This window comes from Mustela erminea, chromosome 18, assembly GCF_009829155.1.
Source record: "Mustela erminea isolate mMusErm1 chromosome 18, mMusErm1.Pri, whole genome shotgun sequence".
NCBI classification, from domain to species: domain Eukaryota; kingdom Metazoa; phylum Chordata; class Mammalia; order Carnivora; family Mustelidae; genus Mustela; species Mustela erminea.
The window spans coordinates 1,845,833-1,866,293 of NC_045631.1; the positions used below are offsets into that span (position 1 = coordinate 1,845,833).

The 20,461-nt window shown below is 45.6% G+C and overlaps 1 long non-coding RNA gene across 2 annotated transcripts in view; it reads right to left on the minus strand.

Moving 5' to 3' along the window:
- Window positions 1-2,283: 2,283 nt before the first annotated feature.
- Window positions 2,284-20,461, minus strand: part of LOC116577409 — a 55,297-nt gene continuing 37,119 nt past the window's right edge. For both annotated transcript variants that reach the window (XR_004280503.1, XR_004280501.1), the window contains exons 4-5: window positions 3,494-3,629; window positions 2,284-3,042 (exon numbers count right to left, since the gene is read on the minus strand). This is a non-coding gene — a long non-coding RNA (uncharacterized LOC116577409). The remainder of the gene's footprint in view (window positions 3,043-3,493; window positions 3,630-20,461) is intronic.

Genomic DNA, 20,461 nt, shown 5'->3' on the forward strand with positions numbered 1-20,461 from the left:
CATTGAGAGCACATGTTGTAATTCCCAAGTAAAACCTAAAAGAAAATGAAACAGTGAAGATCTTCCAAACAACTGACAGAGAGGTTGGAATGATTTAACAAGTAATCATCAATCCAGAAGAAAGTAATAAAGGGTAGGTGAAAAGCACATAGAACCACAGGACAAATTGAAAGCATAAAATTAGGAGATATCTATCTATCTATAGATAGATAGATAGATTTATATATATATCTATATATCTCTCTCTCAATCTATCTATATATCATTGGTATGTATATATATCACTATATATATATAAAATCATATATATATATATACACATATATCAATAATTCCAATAAATATAGATGGCCAAAATGCTCCAGGTAAAATAAAAAATTGGCAGGCTGGTTTCTGAGAGAAACATACAAGTTTTTAGAAGAGTTGAACATTTTTATTTATTTCTTTTTAAAAGATTTTATTTGTTTATTTGACAGAGATAGCACAAGTAGGCAGAGCATCAGGGAGAGGGAGAAGCAGACTCCCCGCTGAGCAGGGAGCCCCATGTGGGGCTTGAATCCAGGACCCCAGGATTATGATCTGAGCCGAAGGCACTCGCTTAACCAACTGAGCCACCCAGGCACCTAGGGTTGAACATTTTTAGATGGAAAATATTATATTAAAAATGTGTATGTGTGTGTAAACCCAAGAGAATTGAAAGAAGAGACTCAAACACATTCCTTTCACGCCGGTGTTCACGGTGTCATTGTTCACAATAGCCAAAGGATGGAAACCTTCCAAGTGTCCATCGACAGATGAATGGGGAGATAACACGTGGCCTGTGGGAACAATGGAGCTCTATTAAACCAGGAAATGGAATGAAATTCTGATACGTGCTACAACACGGCTGAAACTTATGAACATTATGTTACGTGAAAGCGCCAGGCACAAAAGAACAAACACTGTAGGATTCCGCTGACAGCAGGTTCCTACAAGAGGTGATGGGGGAATTTCCCCCCGGAGGAGGGGACAGGGAATCACTGTTTCATGGGTACAGAGTTTCTCTCTGGAATGATAAAAAGTTCTGCAAATGGAGGGCAGTGATGGCGGCACAACAATGTGAAAATCCTTCATGCCACTGAGCTGTACACTTAGAAGCGCTAAGTGGTAAATGTGACGTTATGCATCAGGTGTTTGTCACTCTGTTAATTGTAGAAACAAAAAAACTGACGGCAAAAGCAGCATTTCTAGAGAAATAAAATAGTGTCGTTTCATATTGATAAAATAAATGCTCAATTCGCCAGGAAGATATAATGATTTTTTAAAGATTTAATTTATTTATTTGAGAGAGAGAGAGCACAAAGGGAGAGGGAGAAGCAGGCTCCCCGCTGAGCAGGGAGACCGATGTGGGACTCAATCCCAGGACCCTGAGATCCTGGCCTGAGTCGAAGGCAGACGCTTCACTCAGGTGCCCCATGATTTTAAATACATATGAACCTCATAACATCATCTCAAAATACATGAAATAAAAATTGAGACAACTGGGGGGCCTGGGTGGCTCAGTCTGTGAAGCGTCTGCCTACAGCTCAGGTCATGATCCTGGGGTCCTGGGATGGAGTCCCATGTCGGGCTCCGTGCTCTGTGGGGAGCCTGCTTCTCCCTCTCCCTCTGCACCTCCTCCTGCTTGTGCACTTTCTCTCTCTCTCTCTCTGTTAAATAAATAAATAAAATCTTTTAAAAAATTGACAAGTCCACAATCGTACTGGGGATATTTTAATACATCTCTCTTGGTCATTGATAGAACAAACAGATGAAAAATCAATAAGAATATAGAATCACAACTGAAGAAAAAAAAAGAATCAACTGGAAAAATAAAGTGTATGTTTGAACAACACAGTTGAACTTGGCCAGGTAGGCACTTGTAGAACAACACACCCAACACTGCATAACACATCCTCTTTTAAGGAACACACAGGACCTTTACAGAAATGTCCTATACTGGACAATAAATCAAGTCCCAACAAGAGACGGCAATCAGGCAAGCCATGTTATGACTACGAGCAGTAATCAAGCCAGACACCAACAGCCTGCTTACGAAGACACCTTGGTTCTAGCACGAGAGCCACTGGTGTGGAAAGAAGAGCCCAGAAACAGACCCAGACATATCTGCTGTTTTTTAAAAAAGATTTTATTTATTTGTTTCCACAGAGAGAGAGAGAGAGAAAGAGAGTGAAAGCACACACAAGCAGGGAAGGGGGCAAAGGGAGAAGAAGACTCCTTGCCGAGCAGGGAGCTGGACATGGGACTCAATCCCAGGACCCCGGGATCATGACCAGTGCTGAAGGCAGACGCTTAACCCACTGAACCACCCCAGTACCCCATGTCTGTGATTTTTTAACAGAAGTGCTGACCTAGGTTAGGTGGGGAAGGACGGGCTCCTTCAGAAAGGGTGCTGGGACAGCGAGGTCTCCATGTGGGAAAAAAGGAGTCTTTTCCTTTATTGTACATAAATCAGCTTCAAGTAGCTTTAAGCTTCAAGGTCTAAATGTAAAAGATAATATTAAAATCTTTCAAAAGAAAACGTAGAAGAATACCTTCAAGCCCTCATCTTAAACAAGAGGCAGACAGTACTAACCCTAAATAAAGGGGCTCACAGAGCGGCTGACACAAAAATTAAGAACTTCTGCTCATCACACAACATTACACAATTGTTGAAATGGGTGACGGGAGTGGAGGGGTTTATTGTGTTTTCTGTGTTTTGTGTCTGCTTGAAATGACAATTAAAAAGTTTCTCGTGCAAGTCTCATAGAGCAAACTCTAAGAGCATGATGCAGAACAGGATATCTGTAGCTCATGTAACCCCCCAAAAGTGCGAGTACCTAGAACACAACAAGAACTCTAGTAATCAACAAGTAAGAGACAACCTCATAATAACTAGACAGAACAGGGGGCACCTGGGTGGCTCAGTCAGTTAATAGCCCAGCTCTTGATCTCAGCTCAGGTCTAGTCTCAGGATCGTGAGTTCAAGCCCCGCATTGGGCCCCACACTGGGCACGGAGCCTCCTTAAGAAACAAAACAAACGGGGCACCTGGGTGGCTCAGCGGGTTAAAGCCTCTGCCTTCGGCCCAGGTCATGATCCCAGGACCCTGGGATCGAGCCCCGCATCGGGCTCTCTGCTCAGTGCAGAACCTGCTTCTCTCTCTCTCTCTCTCTCTGCCTGCCTCTCTGCTACTTGTGTTCTCTGTCAAATAAATAAATAAAATCTTTAAAAACAAACAAACAAAAGTTATCCATTTATAAAAAAATAACTAACTAACTAGACAAAACACTCGAACAGGCACTTCACAGAAGAAGAGATCCAAATGGTCAATAAGCATATTTTTAAATTCTCAATCTCATTAATAATAAAAAAAAAATGAAGACTTCAGTGAGCTACAACGAACACTTCTGGAATAGCTAAAATAAGAACACTTGGCATGCCAAGGACTGCCAAGGACGTGGCACAGTTCTCACCTACGACAGCCTGGCTTCCGTCAGCCACTTCGGAAAGTCAGGAGCATCTTCTAACAAAGTGGGATTTGCTCACAGCCCACGAACCGGCGAATCCAATTCTAGGCACACGCTGCGCAGAAACTCCAGCCCATGCGCACTGCAGGCACAAGAGAGATTACGTTATTCTCAGCAGTAAATAGGAAACCATCCAGCGTCCCTCAACAGGGAAATGGAGGGACTGTGGGACATTCGTGCAAGAGAGCACTGCAGAGCAGCGGAAGCGAGGGAGCCACAGCTACACACCGCAACGCACGGCGACGCGAATTACCGTTACAAACATAACATCGAGCTGAAGAAGCAACACGGTAAATACTTTAGTATGATTCCAATTTTATAAAGTTTAAGCGCAGACAACACTAAATAATGCAATAAATAACAGCAAGTGTGGCATGAAAATGGTGGCGTAAAAGATAGAAGGTATAGAACCAGCAACTTACAGCCTTGTGATTTAAGGCAAAACTATCAGGTAGGGATTTTTGAGGGGCACTGATTTGCACTTGGTGATAGGCTGTAGGCTTATTGGTTATAGACATTGAGTTTGTTATCACAAACTCACTGGAATAGCAGTCCTGGAGCTTCGTGAGCACTTAGGAACGTCTGTTCAAGGGGTGCTTGGTGGCTCAGTTGGTTAAGCATTGGACTCCTGGTTTGGGTTCAGGTCATCATCTCTGGGTTATGAGATCAAATCCCTGAGTCGGGCTCTGCGCTCAGTGGCGAGTCTGCTTGAGATTCTCTCTGTCTCCTCCGCCCCCATACCCCTCTCCCGACTCACATTCTCTCTCAGAAGGAGAGAAGAGTGACAGAGAGGGGGAGGAGAAGAAGGAGAAGAGTGATTTCTGTTCAAAAATAGGTTCCGGGCACCTGGGTGGCTCAGTGGGTTAAGCCGCTGCCTTCGGCTCAGGTCATGATCTCAGGGTCCTGGGATCGAGTCCCGCATCAGGCTCTCTGCTCAGCAGGGAGCCTGCTTCCCCCCCCCTCTCTCTGCCTGCCTCTCTGCCTACCTGTGATCTCTCTCTGTCAAATAAATAAATAAAATCTTTAAAAAAAAAATAGGTTCCTACTTTCGTCTCAGTTTTCCTGTAAACATAAAACTGCTCTAAAAACCAAAACGTATTAATTTAAGAACTGTATACTCTGGAAATGAAGGGTATTCTTAAAAAAAAAAAAAACCAACCCTTGGAATCAGCATGGTCTTCGTTAAACAGGCACAAAATATAAGTGATAGCATTTCTGATCTTCATTCTCGGAAACGAAACCAGGTCTGTCTTCAGAAAGAATGTAAGGACGCCTAACTCGGGAAGTATGTGCTTCTTAAAATGGAGAGGAATTCCGGGTCCTGGTTGGAGAAACCAGGAGAGGAGGTTCAGCTGAGTGGGCAGGAAGAAAAAAAAAAAAAAAGAAAAGAAACAGATTCTGTAAGATGTGCTTTCTGAGGACACCTGAAATTGACTGAAACGCATAACAGTGAGGGACCGGCGAAGTTTCATTGCTGGGGGAGCAGCAATGATCTAAAAATATTTCTGCTCATGCTTAATTAACACGCTCTAAATGGAAGCATTTTGGAGTGTTGACAGGGAGTATGATTACTCTAGGGAGGATTACGGGCATACATGGCTGTCGTATTTTGTTTTCAATTTTTTTTTTTCTTAAGTAAGCTCTACACCCAGCGTGGGGCTTGAACTCATGACCCTGGGACCAAGCATCGCACACTCCAGCTCTACTGACTGAGGTGGCCAGGCACCACCCCCCAACCCCCCAGCTGTTGTATTTTGACAGAACTGCATGACAGGAGCTTTCAAAAGGGAACCATGCAGCGACCCCAATTCCAATGTATTTTCCATTCAGATGCCTGTTTGATACCTTGAGGCCTCGGGTATTTCCAGAAACACCAGCCACCATGCTCAGAATGGTAGCGCACCTCTCCTCTGGATTACCCATGACAACACATCCAGGGGTGGGTACTTCAGAGTATCTCCCGCAATGTGGAAGACAATCTGATCCAGAATGTCCACAAACAGAGAGGGAAGCACTGGGAAGCAGAAGTCTGAGCCACACAGTTGACAAATGCACAATCTGTGTCCTCACCCGGGGAGTGCTAGGCAGACTGAGAAGGCCTGAGAGGTCCCCTCCTGGACCAGGGGGAGTTTCCCGGTGTGTCGGGAGGCTGTCATTGCCGTCGAGCCACTTACGCACAGTCTCTTTCAAGCAGCGGATACAACTGCCATGAGACGTTCGCTCGGGATGAAAGTTGGGAGAGAGTAAAGATAACGGAACAATCCGTCCGGAGATCTCAGCCAGGATCCACACCAGCACCAGCCGAGACTTGGCAGCCTGCGGACCACACGGCGCAGATCACCTTCTCCCGTTCTGTCCACCAAGAAGGAGAAGACTCCCAGGGTCAGGGATGCTTCTTCGAGCCTCGTTCCTTTCTCGGTGAGAGTGGGAGAGACAACCAGGCCTGATTCCGGCTGGACACCTCCTTCTGTGTTCATAAACTACAACACTACACATGCACTACGAAGGGGTCATCGTAAGTAACCCACAGCACAATGTGAGCTGGTTTCACTTGCTTACTCAGACACGTCCTTTCGGGCGGCATTATTAACCATCTTCTAACATGTAGCACCCTGGGAGTCCAGTGGACATGCTCTTGAGAGAGCCGTAATTAGACCATGACTAAGTGCAGGCTTAGGCAGGTGGAAGCAGGTTGAAGTCAAAAGTCTGTTGTTATGACTCACTGACAGTCACTGACAACAGTAAAACGTCCAGGAAAATGTCTTCTTTTGATTGTTGCAGACACTCTGCAGCAGACTGCTTGGGGTTGCGTGGAAAGCAAGTTTTGCTGTGTCCTTAACTTGCAGTGCATATTTTCCATGCGAGGCTTTGCTGTGAGAACCGCTTGTCGACTATTCCAATCCAGTACTAGCCAATTAACCCCGTACTTTTTTCTTTTCCCATTTCCGACGTTTCATTTTCTCTCCAATGATTCCTGTCTTCCTTGATGCAGTTTTTAATTTTTTAAATTTAAATTCAATTAGCCAACATAGAGTACACATTACTTTAGTCTCGATTCCCGTTTAATCTTTCCACTGCTCTTTCTTGAGACTTTTCACTTACTTTCTCAGATTTCTTTTTTTAAGATTTTATTCATTTATTTGACACAGAGAGATCACAAGTAGGCAGAGAGGCAGGCAGAGAGAGAGGGGGAAGCAGGCTCCCTGCTGAGCAGAGAGCCCGATGTGGGGCTCCATCCTAGGACCCTGAGACCACGACCCGAGCCGAAGGTAGAGGCCTAACCCACTGAGCCGCCCAGGCGGCCCACTTTCTCAGATTTCTAACCCATGCCTCAGTTGCTTTAATATCCCTTTGAATCCTTCAGTCTTTCAGCTAATACATTTCCAAAACCCCCAGGATGATCTGATTATGAAGGCTGCGAAACAGGCCTCCAATTCTTATAAACAATTACACAAGTCGCCTGTTAAGTGTACACATATACACATGAACCAGCAAGACTTCCCCGCTCACTACAGACTTGCTCATTTGTGGGCCTGCGTGGTTATGTGCAAATCACCCTCAACAATTGAGCCGTTTCTCCTTTTTATGGTTACAGCACCAGATTTTTCAAATTATTCAATTATTTATGAAGTGCATCAGATAAACAAGAGTATAAGCATTCTTACATAAGTCTCACAAGAGAAATCTCCTGTTACTCTCATATTTTATCTTATACGGAATGCCTCTCTTATTATTATTATTATTATTATTATTATTATTATTTAAATTTAGAAGATTTGTGGGAGCCAGGTGGAAAAAGACATATACTGCTTGGCTTCACTTATATGTGAAATCTAAAAAAAATTTTCAAGTGGAACACACAGAAACAGAGGAGAGACGCGTGGGCGGGGTCTGGGGGTTGAGACGAATAGGGACTGGCTGGAAAAGGGCACAGGGGTTTGGTTATGCATGAATAAGGTGAGTAAGACAAAGATTCTGAAGGTCCAATGTGACTAGCTGGTGACTAGACTTGGCAACACTGCCTTGTGCAACTGAAATTTGCTGAGAGTAGAACGTGAGTGTTCGCACCACAACAAATCAGTACATGAAGGTACGGATGGGAGCTGATGACACGCTCGTTAACTCTGTCGTAGGAATCCTTTTTCATTGTACGTGCGCAGCACATCATCACGGTGTACACTTCAGATCCATCACGATTTAAAAGCTGGAGAAAAAGACTCAGGACCAATGTGGTTTTTACGGGGGTCAACCGTTTCCATGTTCTCTGGTGTATCTACTTTTGCATGGAATGATGACCTTTCCCCCTCACTTTCCACATCCACCACTGTAGAAAATGCAGGTAATATGGGGGGCGCCTGGGGGGCTCAGCTGGTTTAAGTGTCCTTCTCTTGGTTTGACTCAGGTCATGATCTCAGGGTCGTGAGATGGAGTCCTTCGTCCAGCTCTGCGCTCAGCATGGAGTCTGCTTGTCCCTCTCTCTCCGCTCCTTCCCCCCTCCCCCTCTCCCCCCTCCCCTCTTGCCCGTGCTCACACATGCTCTCTCTCTCAAATAAATAAGTAAATAAAGTCTTGAAGAAAGAAAAAAGAAAATGTGGGTAATTTGGATAAACAAAAAAGAAGAAGAAGAAATAATATAAAATCATCTAAAATTCTGTCCAGATATTATTCTCGTGTACATTCTCCTCCTGTGTAAGCAGGGAGGGGCTACAGTACTAACCCCTCTTTGTGAAGGAATCTCCCCTCTTAGAGCCCCCAGTGCTGCCTTAGCTGATAGCACATAACCCCATTCCACACGTCGCTTGGATTAGACCGAGGATGGGCACCCTATCTGTATTAGTCAGGGTGTAGTCAGGAAAACAGACACCACCCTGGGCTCTTCAAGCCAAATAAAGAAACTTGGCTACACAGGAAATGGAAAAGCTGAGAGGCCAACCACAGGATGGTGAGGCAAGGGAGAGGCTGGCCACAGACGGACGCCATTGCTACCCTAGGGCTGAAGGGGCAGCAGGAAAGGGAGGTTTTATTGGAGCATGGAGGTTGGGCCAGCTGGAGCCAGAACCAAGGAGAGGGATTTCCAGGGAGCTGGAACCACAGGGGGAGGGTCTGTTTGGAGGGAGCAAGAGAGCACAGAAAAGAAAGAGCTGTAGTCAAGGACTTCACAGGAACAGAGAAATGGGAAATGTCTCATTCTCTCCCCTTTCCCCACTCTCCGATCATCTGCCACTGCCACTTCTTAGCCAAATTTACCCAGAAGCCTCCAGGCTAAGGAACTCGGGAAACACAGAGTAGGGAAGTGGGGAGAGGAGCAGTAGGGTGAGCACAGACAGGCGGACGTCCAGCCATCGTCTAAGGGCTAGTCACACAACATCACCTGTTCCTATCAAAAGGGTTAAGCGGTTAATCTAGCCATGAGGAAATAATTAGGCAAATCCAAAATTGAAAGACATCGTGCAAACAACTGGCCTACACTTTCCGAAAAAGTCAATGTCGTGAAAGATGAAAGATAGCCAGGGAGCTTGCCTAAATAGAAGTACTTTAGGGAGACATAACTAATTCCTACTTGTGATCATGGTTTGAATATTGGATCAAAAAAATCATATATGAAGGACATTATTGGGGCAACTGCGGAAGCAAAAAGGGGAATTGAACCAACCGGTTCTTAGGAATTTGGACCTAAAAACACTAAACACATTTTCAAGTTAGCAGTAAAATTGGAGGTGACAGAAAATCACGGGAGGATCGTGAGTGGACGATGAGTGGACTGTGCAATCCAAAATATGTGCTGGGAGAAAAGACAGGGCAAATTATTTGCAAAAACAGCTGCCAAGGATCCTTCCCATCTTTGGAAGCACAAGCCACTTCTCCATTCAGGAGGTGAAATCCTTACCACAGGGACTTGCTCTCCCAACAAACTGCAGCGGAAGTGACATGGTGTCGGTTCTAGACCTAGAGCTCAAGGCGCCTGACAGCTTCTGCTCTACCTCTCTTGGAGCCCTGAGCTACCACATAAAGAAGCCCTGCTGGAGAGACTGGCCCCACTAGCCCCTTGCTGCTCTGGACACCTTAGCTGAGGAGCTACACATGGAGTGACGCCATCCACATCCTCCAGGTCCAGTCCAGCTGGCCCAGAGATGAGCAGAGATGAGCCGCTCCTGCTAATCCCTTGGCCAATTACATCATCATGAGCCAATAAATAAATGGTGATTGTTGTTTTAAGCCAGTGAATTTGGGGAAAGTTTACGATACGGCCAATAGGGATGAGAGCAGACAGAGACACAGACATGCCTGGAGGGAGAGTAAAAAACCGCTGGAGACTTATCTTTCCAGTTCATTCCTCCTGTAGGCTCAAAACAGCCCCTTTCCTTCCCTGAGTTAAACTGAACAAGTCTCTGCTCCTTGCAACAAAGACAGGCAGGCACAAACGTCCTTCCCGTCCTTTCTTTTCTCAGGTGTTTTCGTCTTCCAAAGATTCTGGATGAGCATGTCCTATTTCTGCTCATCCCCCTTTACTGAGTAACAGCCCTTGGTTTTTAAAAAGGGTTTGTGGCGACATGCATCATGCAAATAGAAGGGGAATAAAATCATTTGTGCAATACAGATATTAATAGGGCATACAATCACATGGCCAGTTTGAGATATAAAACATGGCCAGTCCTCCTGGGGCCTCTGTCTGCCCCTCCTCGGTTGTAGTCTCTTCTCTACCTGCAGCAGTGACCACTGTGAGGACTTCTGTGTCGATCATTTCCGTTTTCCCTTTCAGCTTTCCACCCACATAGGCATCTCTAAATATCTACTACGTTTGGAAAATCTGAGCAGCAGGCAGCCCTCAAGGACTGTAAGGAAAGGCTGATGCCACCATTGTTGGACAGAAGCTCATGCAGACGCATGGACCAGGTTTTAGGTGTCTGGCCAGGAGCGGGAGGGTCAGGGGGTGACAGTTCTGCATTTTCAGTTCACCATGTTCTTCCCTTCCAACATTTCTAGATGACACATGCAGAACATCAGGCAGCGGGACATGCAGAAATAAGCCGGAACTTCACAAAAACTCGGGCCGGACTCTGGGCATTCATCCTTGGCTTAAGGTTAGTGTGGTGGTAGCGGGGTAATAAGAGACACGGCAGCCGTCGCCATGTCTCTCTGTGGTCACAGTGCTTCGATTTGAACTGTCACCTTCTGCCTCTAGGGCACAGCTGCCCCCTTGGACTCTCCCACCACTTTTACCCTAAGGATCCCCTCCACCTCTCCCCTGGCTCGGATGCCGATCTGAGGTGCCCCCATGCCTTCTTGTTCAAGAAGCACAGCCTCCAGTAGCTTTGCTCTGAGTGCATGGGAGGGAAACTCTTTGAAATCTGGCATGTCTGAAATGTCTTTACTCATTTTCATATCTGATTGATAATTCAGCTGGGCGAAGAGTACTAGGGTGGAAACCACTCTTCTTCAGCATTTTGAAGGCGCTGCTCACTGTCCGCTTGCTCCCAGCATTGGCTAGCTAGAGCACGCAAAGACAAGCCTCGCTGTCCATCCTCTGCCCACGACCCTTACATTTCTCTCCACCCCCGCCATATTTTAGGATCTCTTTGCCCCAGTGTTCTGGAATTTCATGATGAGTATCTTGGTGGGTCTCTTTTCATCCTTTTCTCCTGGGCATTTGAAGGACCCTTTCAATTTGGAACCTCAAGTCCTTCAGCTGTGTAACTGCTTCTGTTTTGTTTCATTGATGACCGATTCCCCCTTTCTCTTTCTAGAACTCTATTATTCAGATGGTGAATCTCCCGGGCTTATCGTTTTCTCTCCCACTTCCCATCTCTTTGTCTTCCTCAAGGATTTCCTCAAACTGACTCTTACAGTACATTTTTCAGGTCTACTCTCCTGCTTTAACTTTGAAGGGCTCTTCTCTTGAAGTTATGATTTCATCGTCCTCTTCTTATAATATGAGTGCAATATATTCTTATGCCTTTATGAATATATGAGTGATAGATTTACAGAGTTTTCAAATACCTATATTCTGTGGGGTTGTTGGTTTTGGTTTTGTTTGCCTCTGTTTGGGGCTGCTTTTGATGTCCGAAGGAGCCTCTGCTTCTTCTGAGAACTGCCTCCTCTCACATTCTCAACCCACATGAATGGGTTCACCATTTGCTAATTCTTTTGTTGTGTATAATATGTTTTACTTGGCCAAGCCTTGGTTTCCTCATCTGTTAAAATGAGGACAGGATCTATTTCCACAGAGTTGTCAAGAGGATTAAGTGAAATAATACTGAAGACATGAACTGTGTGTCTTTGGGTGTGGGGAGACCGAACTGCCCAAGGTCACACGTCTTATCATAGAACTCAAACTCAGATTCCTAATCTGACATGGAATTAGTACTCAATAAATTTTAGCTATTGACATTATTTCATATTTCAGTTGGAACCCACACCATCTCTCAGCTGAAGAGGGGAAGGAGTACATGACCCAGGCCCGGTCAAAGAGATTTAGCACTGGGATTTCGGCTGGAATGATTTGGAAGGAGAGACTCTTTTTCTGTAATATAACCGCAGAGCTGCTGGTAGGCCCTCTGATGGCTAATTTTACATGTCAGCTTGACTGGGCCACAGGATGCCCAGGTGGGTGGTTAGACATAATTTCTGGGTGTGTCTGTGAGGGTGTTTCCAGACGAGATCAGCATTTTAATGAGTGGATTGAGCAAAGCAGATGGCCTTCCCCAGTGTGGATGGATGTCATCCAACCTGCTGAGGGCCTGAGGAGAACAAAAAGGTGGAGAAAGGTTGAGTTCATGGTCTGCCTGACTACTTAAGCTGGAACATTCATCTTCTGCTGACCTCAGCACTCCTGGCTCACAGCCCTCCAGAACCAGCCTGGATTTACACCATCAGCTCTCCAGCCCCGAGGCCTCCAAACTACACCCCTGGGCTTTCCTGCCTCTGTTTGTCTGGAGAACTCTGATGCACCTGTTTAATGACACTTGCGGAAAGTGTACCTGAAAATAACACCAACACAAAATAAGACTGAACTAAGAGACAGAAGCATGTTCCTGAAGACGACCCCTGAGCACCTATGTCCAGCCTGCCTGAAAGCATTCTACTTCCTGACCTCCCAGGATTATGAATCAAGACATTCTTTTTCTTTCTCTTAAATCACTTTTAGTTGAGTTATTGCAATAGAAAGAATCCCTTGTAGCACAAAAACTGGAGAACACACTGCTTCAGAGCCATGATTTCACTTTGCATATCACTATCATATTTTCACGGTGCTCTTTTGCAACATAATTTATGTCTGATATTATAATCTCTCCTATCAAGCCCATATTAGGGCAGACAAATTATTTTCAATTTTTCAGTGCTATAAATAACAATGAAATGAATGTCCTTATACCAAATTTGTGCATATATCACAATTATTTCCTGAAAAGAAAATTCCTAGAAGTGGAACTTCTGGGTCAAAAGATATGAAGACTTTGGCCACACAGAGTGAAAGTGACCCCCAAAATGCGATGCCAATTTACTCTTACACCAGAAACACAGGAGAATGCCTATTTCCTCTGCCTGCAATGGCTAGTACCGTTCTTTAAAAAAATATATATATGTATTTATTTATTTGACAGAGAGAGGGAGAGAGAGCACAAGCAGGGGGAAAGGCAGGCAGAAGGAGAGGGAGAAGCAGGATTTCCGCCGAGCAGGGGAGCCCGATGCAGGCCTTGATCCCAAGACCCTGGGACCATGACCTGAGCCCAAGGCTTATGCTTAACCAACTGAGCCACCCAGGCACCCCAGCTAGTATCTTTTTTTTTTTTAAGATTTTATTTATTTATTGGACAGAGAAAGAGATCACAAGTAGGCAGAGAGGCAGAAAACAGGCTCCCCACTGAGCAGAGAGTCCGATGCGGGGCTCGATCCCAGGATCCCTGGATCATGACCTGAGCCAAAAGCAGATGCTCAAGGTACACCCCCCTTCGGTAACATTTTATTCAGGAATCCTGCAACTATATTCTGAAGCTGGTTCTTCTGGTATTTCTATCCTCTCAGGTTTCATTCTAACGTCATAAAACGAACTAACAAATGCAGAGGTTTGAGGAGGGACAAATCTGAGTTTGGGTCTGAGTGATTCGATGGTCCATTTAATCTTCCTAATGTGAAGAAGGGCACCCTGTGGGAAGGGGGACGACTGAATCCCACAGAACCTGGGAAGGCTCAGTCCTTGCAGAGTCAAGGCACCACAAACGCTGCGGGTAAGACACAAGGCCAAGAGGAGGGGGTTCTTCAAAGCAAGGCACTAGGGGATCAGACCACCAAACACCTCCCTGGCCCACCTATACCGGCTAGCACCCTTCCCATGGCAAGATGAGAACACACGGAAATAACTGGGGGAGAGGGGTGTGCTGAAAAAAACTTTTAAAATACACTTCTTGACAAGGTGAACAGTCGTGTCCTTCTTCTGATGTTTCTTTGATGGGAAGGAAGCTTAGTCCCTGTAAGGTCTCAGGTCTCAAGGACAATGGAATGCCATATCTCGTTGGTAATTACGGGTAGAATAAAATGGGAATGCTTCACTTAAGCCCTCCATTTATTTTCTTCTTGGGGTCCAGCATGCCTACAGAGACCACGAGAGCTCAGCTACTGCCCTCCAAGCTTTCAGTTGTATGGAGAGGTGTGGGGAGACCCCGTGTGGGAGATGTTCTCCTTACTCTGGGTTGACCCAAGTTCACCCAAAACATAAAGGCTTCAAACAAATATTTTATTTTGCTCACGGATTCTGTGGGTCTGGAATTCAGGTGGGGACGCAGCAGAAAAGGCCCGTCTTTGCTCCATGATCTTTGGGGCCTCAGGTGGGAAGGCTCGCTGGCCGGAAGACCCATCTGCTAGAGGCTGGGTTCACATGAAACTGCCTTCACTCTCACGTCCAGCACTAGATGCTGGCTGTCTGCTGAGACCTCTGCTGGAGCTACTAACTGTGGCACCAACACGCGGCGGCCTCTTTCTATGGCCCAGGCTCAGATGTCTGACCCTGCAGCTCAGGGCTCCAAAAAGGAGTGTAGAGCCAACAGAGGCAGAGCTGCAGCGTTGTTTCTGACCTGGTGTCAGAATTCAAACAAAGTCTCCATCAGACTCCACTGGTCACACACGGAGTTACAAACCTGCCTGGGTTCCCTGGATATCTCTTCATACAAGGTCCAGGGCGAGGGGGAGACACATACCCCACCTTTCCATGGACAGAGTGTCACAGGATTTGTGGACACGCTCTAAAACTGCCCCAGGGCAGAATCTTAAGGACCCTTAGAACTGGTGCGAGGGACAGAGAAACAGACAAGGAGCAGCTCTCCACAGCTATGCGGCTTCTCCCAGCTGTACCTCCAGGCGACCATGGGCAACAGAAGGGAACTCAACCATTTCCCACAGCGACCATCTCAAAGGGGGGGGGGCAGACTCTCCCAGCACCCTTCCCCCATCCTTCTGATACTACCCAAAAGCTAGTCGCACAACCAATCCAACCACAGTTTCTTTTAGGACTTTGCCCAAACCAAGAAAACCTTTCTTCAAGAACTGGACCTTTTTCAGGATGAAAAGAGGCGATATAAGTCAACGGCTTCTCTCTGTAATGCTCTCTCCTGTATTATCCAGCCAAATTAGAACTAAGAGATATTCACAGTATCTACAGGAGTTTCAACCCTCCCCACTGAGATAAATCTCTTGTTTCTCAACCTTCAGGTATTTTGGGTGCTTCCTTCCCCTTTCTTGGAAGTGTGCCTCTGGGCTGAGGGGGAGCGAGCACGCAGATCATTCCAAGGGACAGAAACGAGGGACAGCGGCGACGGCCTCCTCGCTACACGTGCGAACGCCTACTCATGACTGTTCTTTCATGGGGGACGGCCAGGGGCCAGTTCGAGGACAACTCCCTCTTCTTCTTGAATAGGCACAATAAAGTGGAAGTAAGCACAGCCGCATAGGGTGTACAGTCAAAGAAGAGAGTTCCAGTGGGAATTCTGCAAACAGCCACGGTCCTGGATGCTGCAACATCTGTTCTCTGCGAGGAGGGTAGGACCCTGCGGCTACCGGGGTACACGTACCATCGGTCATCTCCACCTTTTGCTCCATGAGGGAGAAGCAGTTTTATGGGGAATGTCAGGCAGTCTTTAGGCTCATAAAAAGGAATTCTGAGAATCATGAGGTGGAATTATTTTGAGTGCCAGTTACAGAAACTCACAGAAGCCAGCTTAGGTTGGTGAGGGAAAGCGTGCTGGAAGGGCCCTGGTGTTAGGCAGAGCTACATCAGGGTCTCCAAAACAGTGCAGAGAAGGCCTGGACTGGGACCCAGGAAGTCCCCTTCACCTCACTGGTCTGAGCTGGAGTCTCCTGGCCTTCCTTCCAGATTCCTGGCAATGACCGGCCAAACCCTAGTCAGGTGCTTATCTCTGCAGCAATGAGCTGCCCCCAGGAACAGGGCGTGAACCTGGCTCCTCTCCTGGTTCCCCTGGGGATGAGGGAGGTGAGGTTCCCAGAAATCTGGGGAGGGGAACAGCGCAGTAGATAAGCAAACCCTCTGGGTGACTCAGAGCCCCCAAGCCTCACAGACACAGAACTTAGAGAAGGAAAAAAAAAGTGGGGAATGGGCAGACTTCTTGATTTGGCCACGTATTCTTTTTTTTTTTTTAAAGATCGCTACTAAAAATTATGTTAGATTTATTTTAAATTAACATAGGAAAACTATCACTTTATGGCCCATAAAAAGAAATTTCACCTATATTGGATGTATATTAGTCATGGGTTATTAATTTTATAATTAAAATTCCACGTATACAGTACATGGACTTGTTTTTTTCATATTTAATATACAACGGGTATATGCATGGCACACACACAAATGAGGGATCGTGATTGAAAGCCAGAGCCCTAGCCCAGTCCATTGCCACTTCTCACCCATCTGTTACCTCCATATCACTGAGTAACATGTCTGTGTTCTTTATCTAGCTTTAGAAATTTTCTCATGATTTACAGCTAGGATGGCCAAGAATGCAGATCAAACTCACCATCCTTTCACTACTTGTATCATTTAAAATTTTTTTACTTTGGGATATTTAAAAGATAAATTGTAACTTCTATTTTTTGGTCATAACTGGTTCACGTGTTGCCTCTTGATTTGCCTCTCAGATGAAGAGAATTCCTCCATCTACAGTTCTTTCTCCTTCTCTTCAATCCTTTTCTGGCAGTTATAATCTTTACTTTCATGTTGTCTGGGTTGATTAAAATTTACACTGCTGAATATTGAAGTTTTTGGCCAAGACGAAAAGCAATAAATGTTAATTCTATGACTTAGAACCATGCTACTTGCACAGGCAGCAGTATCCTGAAGCCAAACTTGATTTTCTGTGGGCCGGTGGCCACATATTCTAGACGCTCCCCTGGGAGCGGATGAGGCTGGATTCTGTCCTAGAAGTAACCATCATCCTGGCCATTTCTCATCTGGCGACCAGCTGCCCCATGAGGTGGTCTTCTCTTCACAAAACCATACTCGCTGAGGCTCCTCCTTCCCAGTGCCTTCCAATACCACCTGTGTGGGCAGTGGGGTCACGCAGCTAGCAGGGTGGAAGCCTGGAGGCACGGGGGGCCCCCACCTGGGAAAACCCTCCTGAGAATGATCCAACCCTGAGAATTCTGAATGATTCAGATCCACTGGTGGTAGTGCGGCCAGGGAACGGGATGCAGGTCACAGCGGGCAAAGGTGGATGGACTCGGACCCTGCAGTGGGAGCCCAGGCACCTTCAGCCAGGGCGAAGGTGTAGAGAAGCTGAAGGAGTCAACAGACCTTTAACAGATGATACCAGCAGGGCTTGGCAGAGGGAGGAGGCAAGAGCGACTCCCAGATTCTGGCTGGCACGACTGAATGGGTGATGGACAGGATCCACGGGGCTGAGAACACTGCACCAGGACCAGGATCCGGGAGTAAGAGGATGAGTCGGGTTGGACATGTTGAGGTTGAGGTGCTTCTGTACGGGCATCCCTGGAGGAGAGAGTGGGCTGACCCCCACCCCGACACAGTGCTCTAACCCAATGGAATCTTGTGCCACAGCCTCCCGACTGCCCTGCCCAACTCCGACGGCCTCCTCCATTCCACTGACACACCAACTGCCGGGAATGTTCCAAAACGGCACTGCCCAGATTGAAATTTTCATTCATTTCACGGTAATATTTCCCAGCAAGGCACACACACCTGGTGTTTCCCTGGTACATCAGACTGGACACGACAGAGGGTCAGATATTATCTAACCTGCCGCTGGCATAAACAGGCATGATCCTAAAAATCTCCATTTTTAACTCTCTACCGTCCACAAACCTGCTGTGTGAGATCTCCCTTCTATACATCTGGATTACACGACAACCTGTCACTTTCTTTTTAAATTTTTATTGAACCTGAAGATGCATGTAAGAAGGTACACCCTAGGGTACATGCTCAGTGAATTTTCACAAACTGAAGATAGCTGCATCATTAGCATCTAATCCTACAGGTTTCTGTGTCACTCTGGCTGTTAGAACAATGACAGTTTTGGATATTAATAGGTCTAATCTATGACCAAATGTCTACTTTTCATTCAGTTCAAAGCTTATTCCCTTTCCCCCGACCAAGGCCTAAGACTCAGAAACTCATTAAAATTCTTGTCCTGAGAAGCCCTCCACTGCGCTTCCTGAACAGCACGGGGCAGCCTCATTTCTTCGGGAGCAGTGCCCCAAGTCTTTACAAATGGTTCTTTCAACACCACCTAACTGGGCTACACAGAACCACTGACTCCTCAAAGAAATGACTCTGGAAGGGTGCCTGGCAGCTCAGTCGGTTGGTGTCTTCCTTCGGCTCAAGTCATGAGCCCAGCGTCCCGGGATGGAGCCCCGCATCAGGCTCCCTGCGCAGCGGGGAGTCCGCTTCTTCCTCCCCCTGCTCTTGGGCTCTTGCTTGCTTTCTCTCTCCCTCTCTCAAGTAAATAAATAAATAAATAAATAAATAAAATAATATATGATTTAATATATATTAAATTATACAATAATATACAATGTTAATATAATATATTAATAAATAAATTATAAATAATATAGAAATGATAAATTAATTAATATTAATATAATAATATATAATATAAAATAATAATATAAATAAATAAATAAACGAATAAAACTTTTTGAAAAATGACCATATAATCTCTTCCTGATTGAGCCTTTCCTTCCATTAAACGTATATCAGAAGAGAACTAAAACTGATCAATGCAAAAGAAATGCCAGAATTAGAAAATTGGAAAGTCACCATTCTGGAATCCCTAATGAAACAACAGATCTAGTGGGAAGCATGTGGCCATGAACTGCAAGGAAAGTCATTAGGTGAGGGGCCGATGGGGTGAGCTCCGACGGAGGGATCGAGCTGATCACAATTAAACTCAGAGATGAAGTCCAGCATTCGTAGAAGAGATTCAGCCAAATACCACGTTCCTTCTGATACGATGCAACAGGAAAACCACAGCTCCATCTGTCAGGACTCTTACCAAAAGAAAGAAAGGGAAAACTGCACCCAAGTCTAACCAAACTTCTAGACCCAGAAAATTACAGAAGCGCACTACACCACATTGTGAGAATGCTGTCAGTCCAGTCCAGCTTGTGGGAAATTCTACAGAACACGTGGCTCAATTTTCCAACAAATATAAAGGCAATTAGAGGTGTGAATTAAAAGGGATAGTGCCAGACAGTTTCTGAGGGGGGCGAAGAAATGGTTCTGTAACCTGAGTGTGGTAGGAGTTACATGAACCTACCTATGCGTTAAAATAGAATTATATACCCAAAAGTCAATTTTACCATATGATATTTACTTTTTTAAAGATTATTTGAGAGAGAGAGAGAGAGAGAGAGAGAGAGCAGGGGGAGGGAGAGGCACAAGCAGACTGCCCTGAGCGCTGAACCCCAAGTAGGACTCAAGCTCACAAGCCCAAGATCATGACCTGAGCCGAAACTAAGAGTCAGTCACTTAACTGACTGAGCCACCCAGGCTCCTCTACCATATGATAATTTAAAAACAAAAAAAAAAATCAGCAGCATGAAAGGTTACAAAAGGGACTAAGAAGGGACGCCTGGATGGCTCAGTCAGTTGGGCATCTGCTTTCCTCTCTGGTCATGCTCCTGGGGTCCTGGGATCAAGTTCTGCATTGGGCTCCTTGCTCAGTGGGGAGCCTGCTTCTCCTTCTGCCTGCTCATCCTGCTTGTGCTCTCTCTCGCTCTCTCTCTCTGACAAATAAATTTTAAAAATCATAAAAGAATAAACTGTGGAGAACTACTAGAGATTACTAAGAGACACAAGTCAAGCAAATACAGCATGCAGTCCTGTTTGACTCTGGATTAAAAAAAACTGACTTTTTAAAAATTAGAGTTCAATTTCATTAACAGAAATTATATTATTAGTTTCGGAGGTGGAATCTAGCAATTCATCAGTTGCATGTCACACCTGGTGCTCATCACAGCGTGTCCCCTCCTTAATGCCCATCACCCAGTCACCCCTCCAGCAACCCTCAGTTTGTTTCCTAGTTAGGAGTCTTTCATGGTTCTTCTCCCTCTCTGATGACTTCCCATTCAGTTTTCCGTCCCTTCCCCTATGATCCTCTGTGCTGCTTCTTATACTCCCCGTATGAGTGAAACCATATAATTGTCTTTCTCTGATTGATTTATTTCACTCAGCATAATCCCTCTGGTTCCATCCACATTAATGCAAATTGTAAGTATTCATCCTTTCTGATGGCTGTGTAATATTCCATTGTATATATCAATCACACCTTCTTTATCCACTTATCTGTTGATGGGCATCTTGGCTCTTTTCACAATTCGGCTATTGTGGATTATTGCCGCTATGAACATTGGGGTGCACGTGCCCCTTCTTTTCACTACATCTGTATC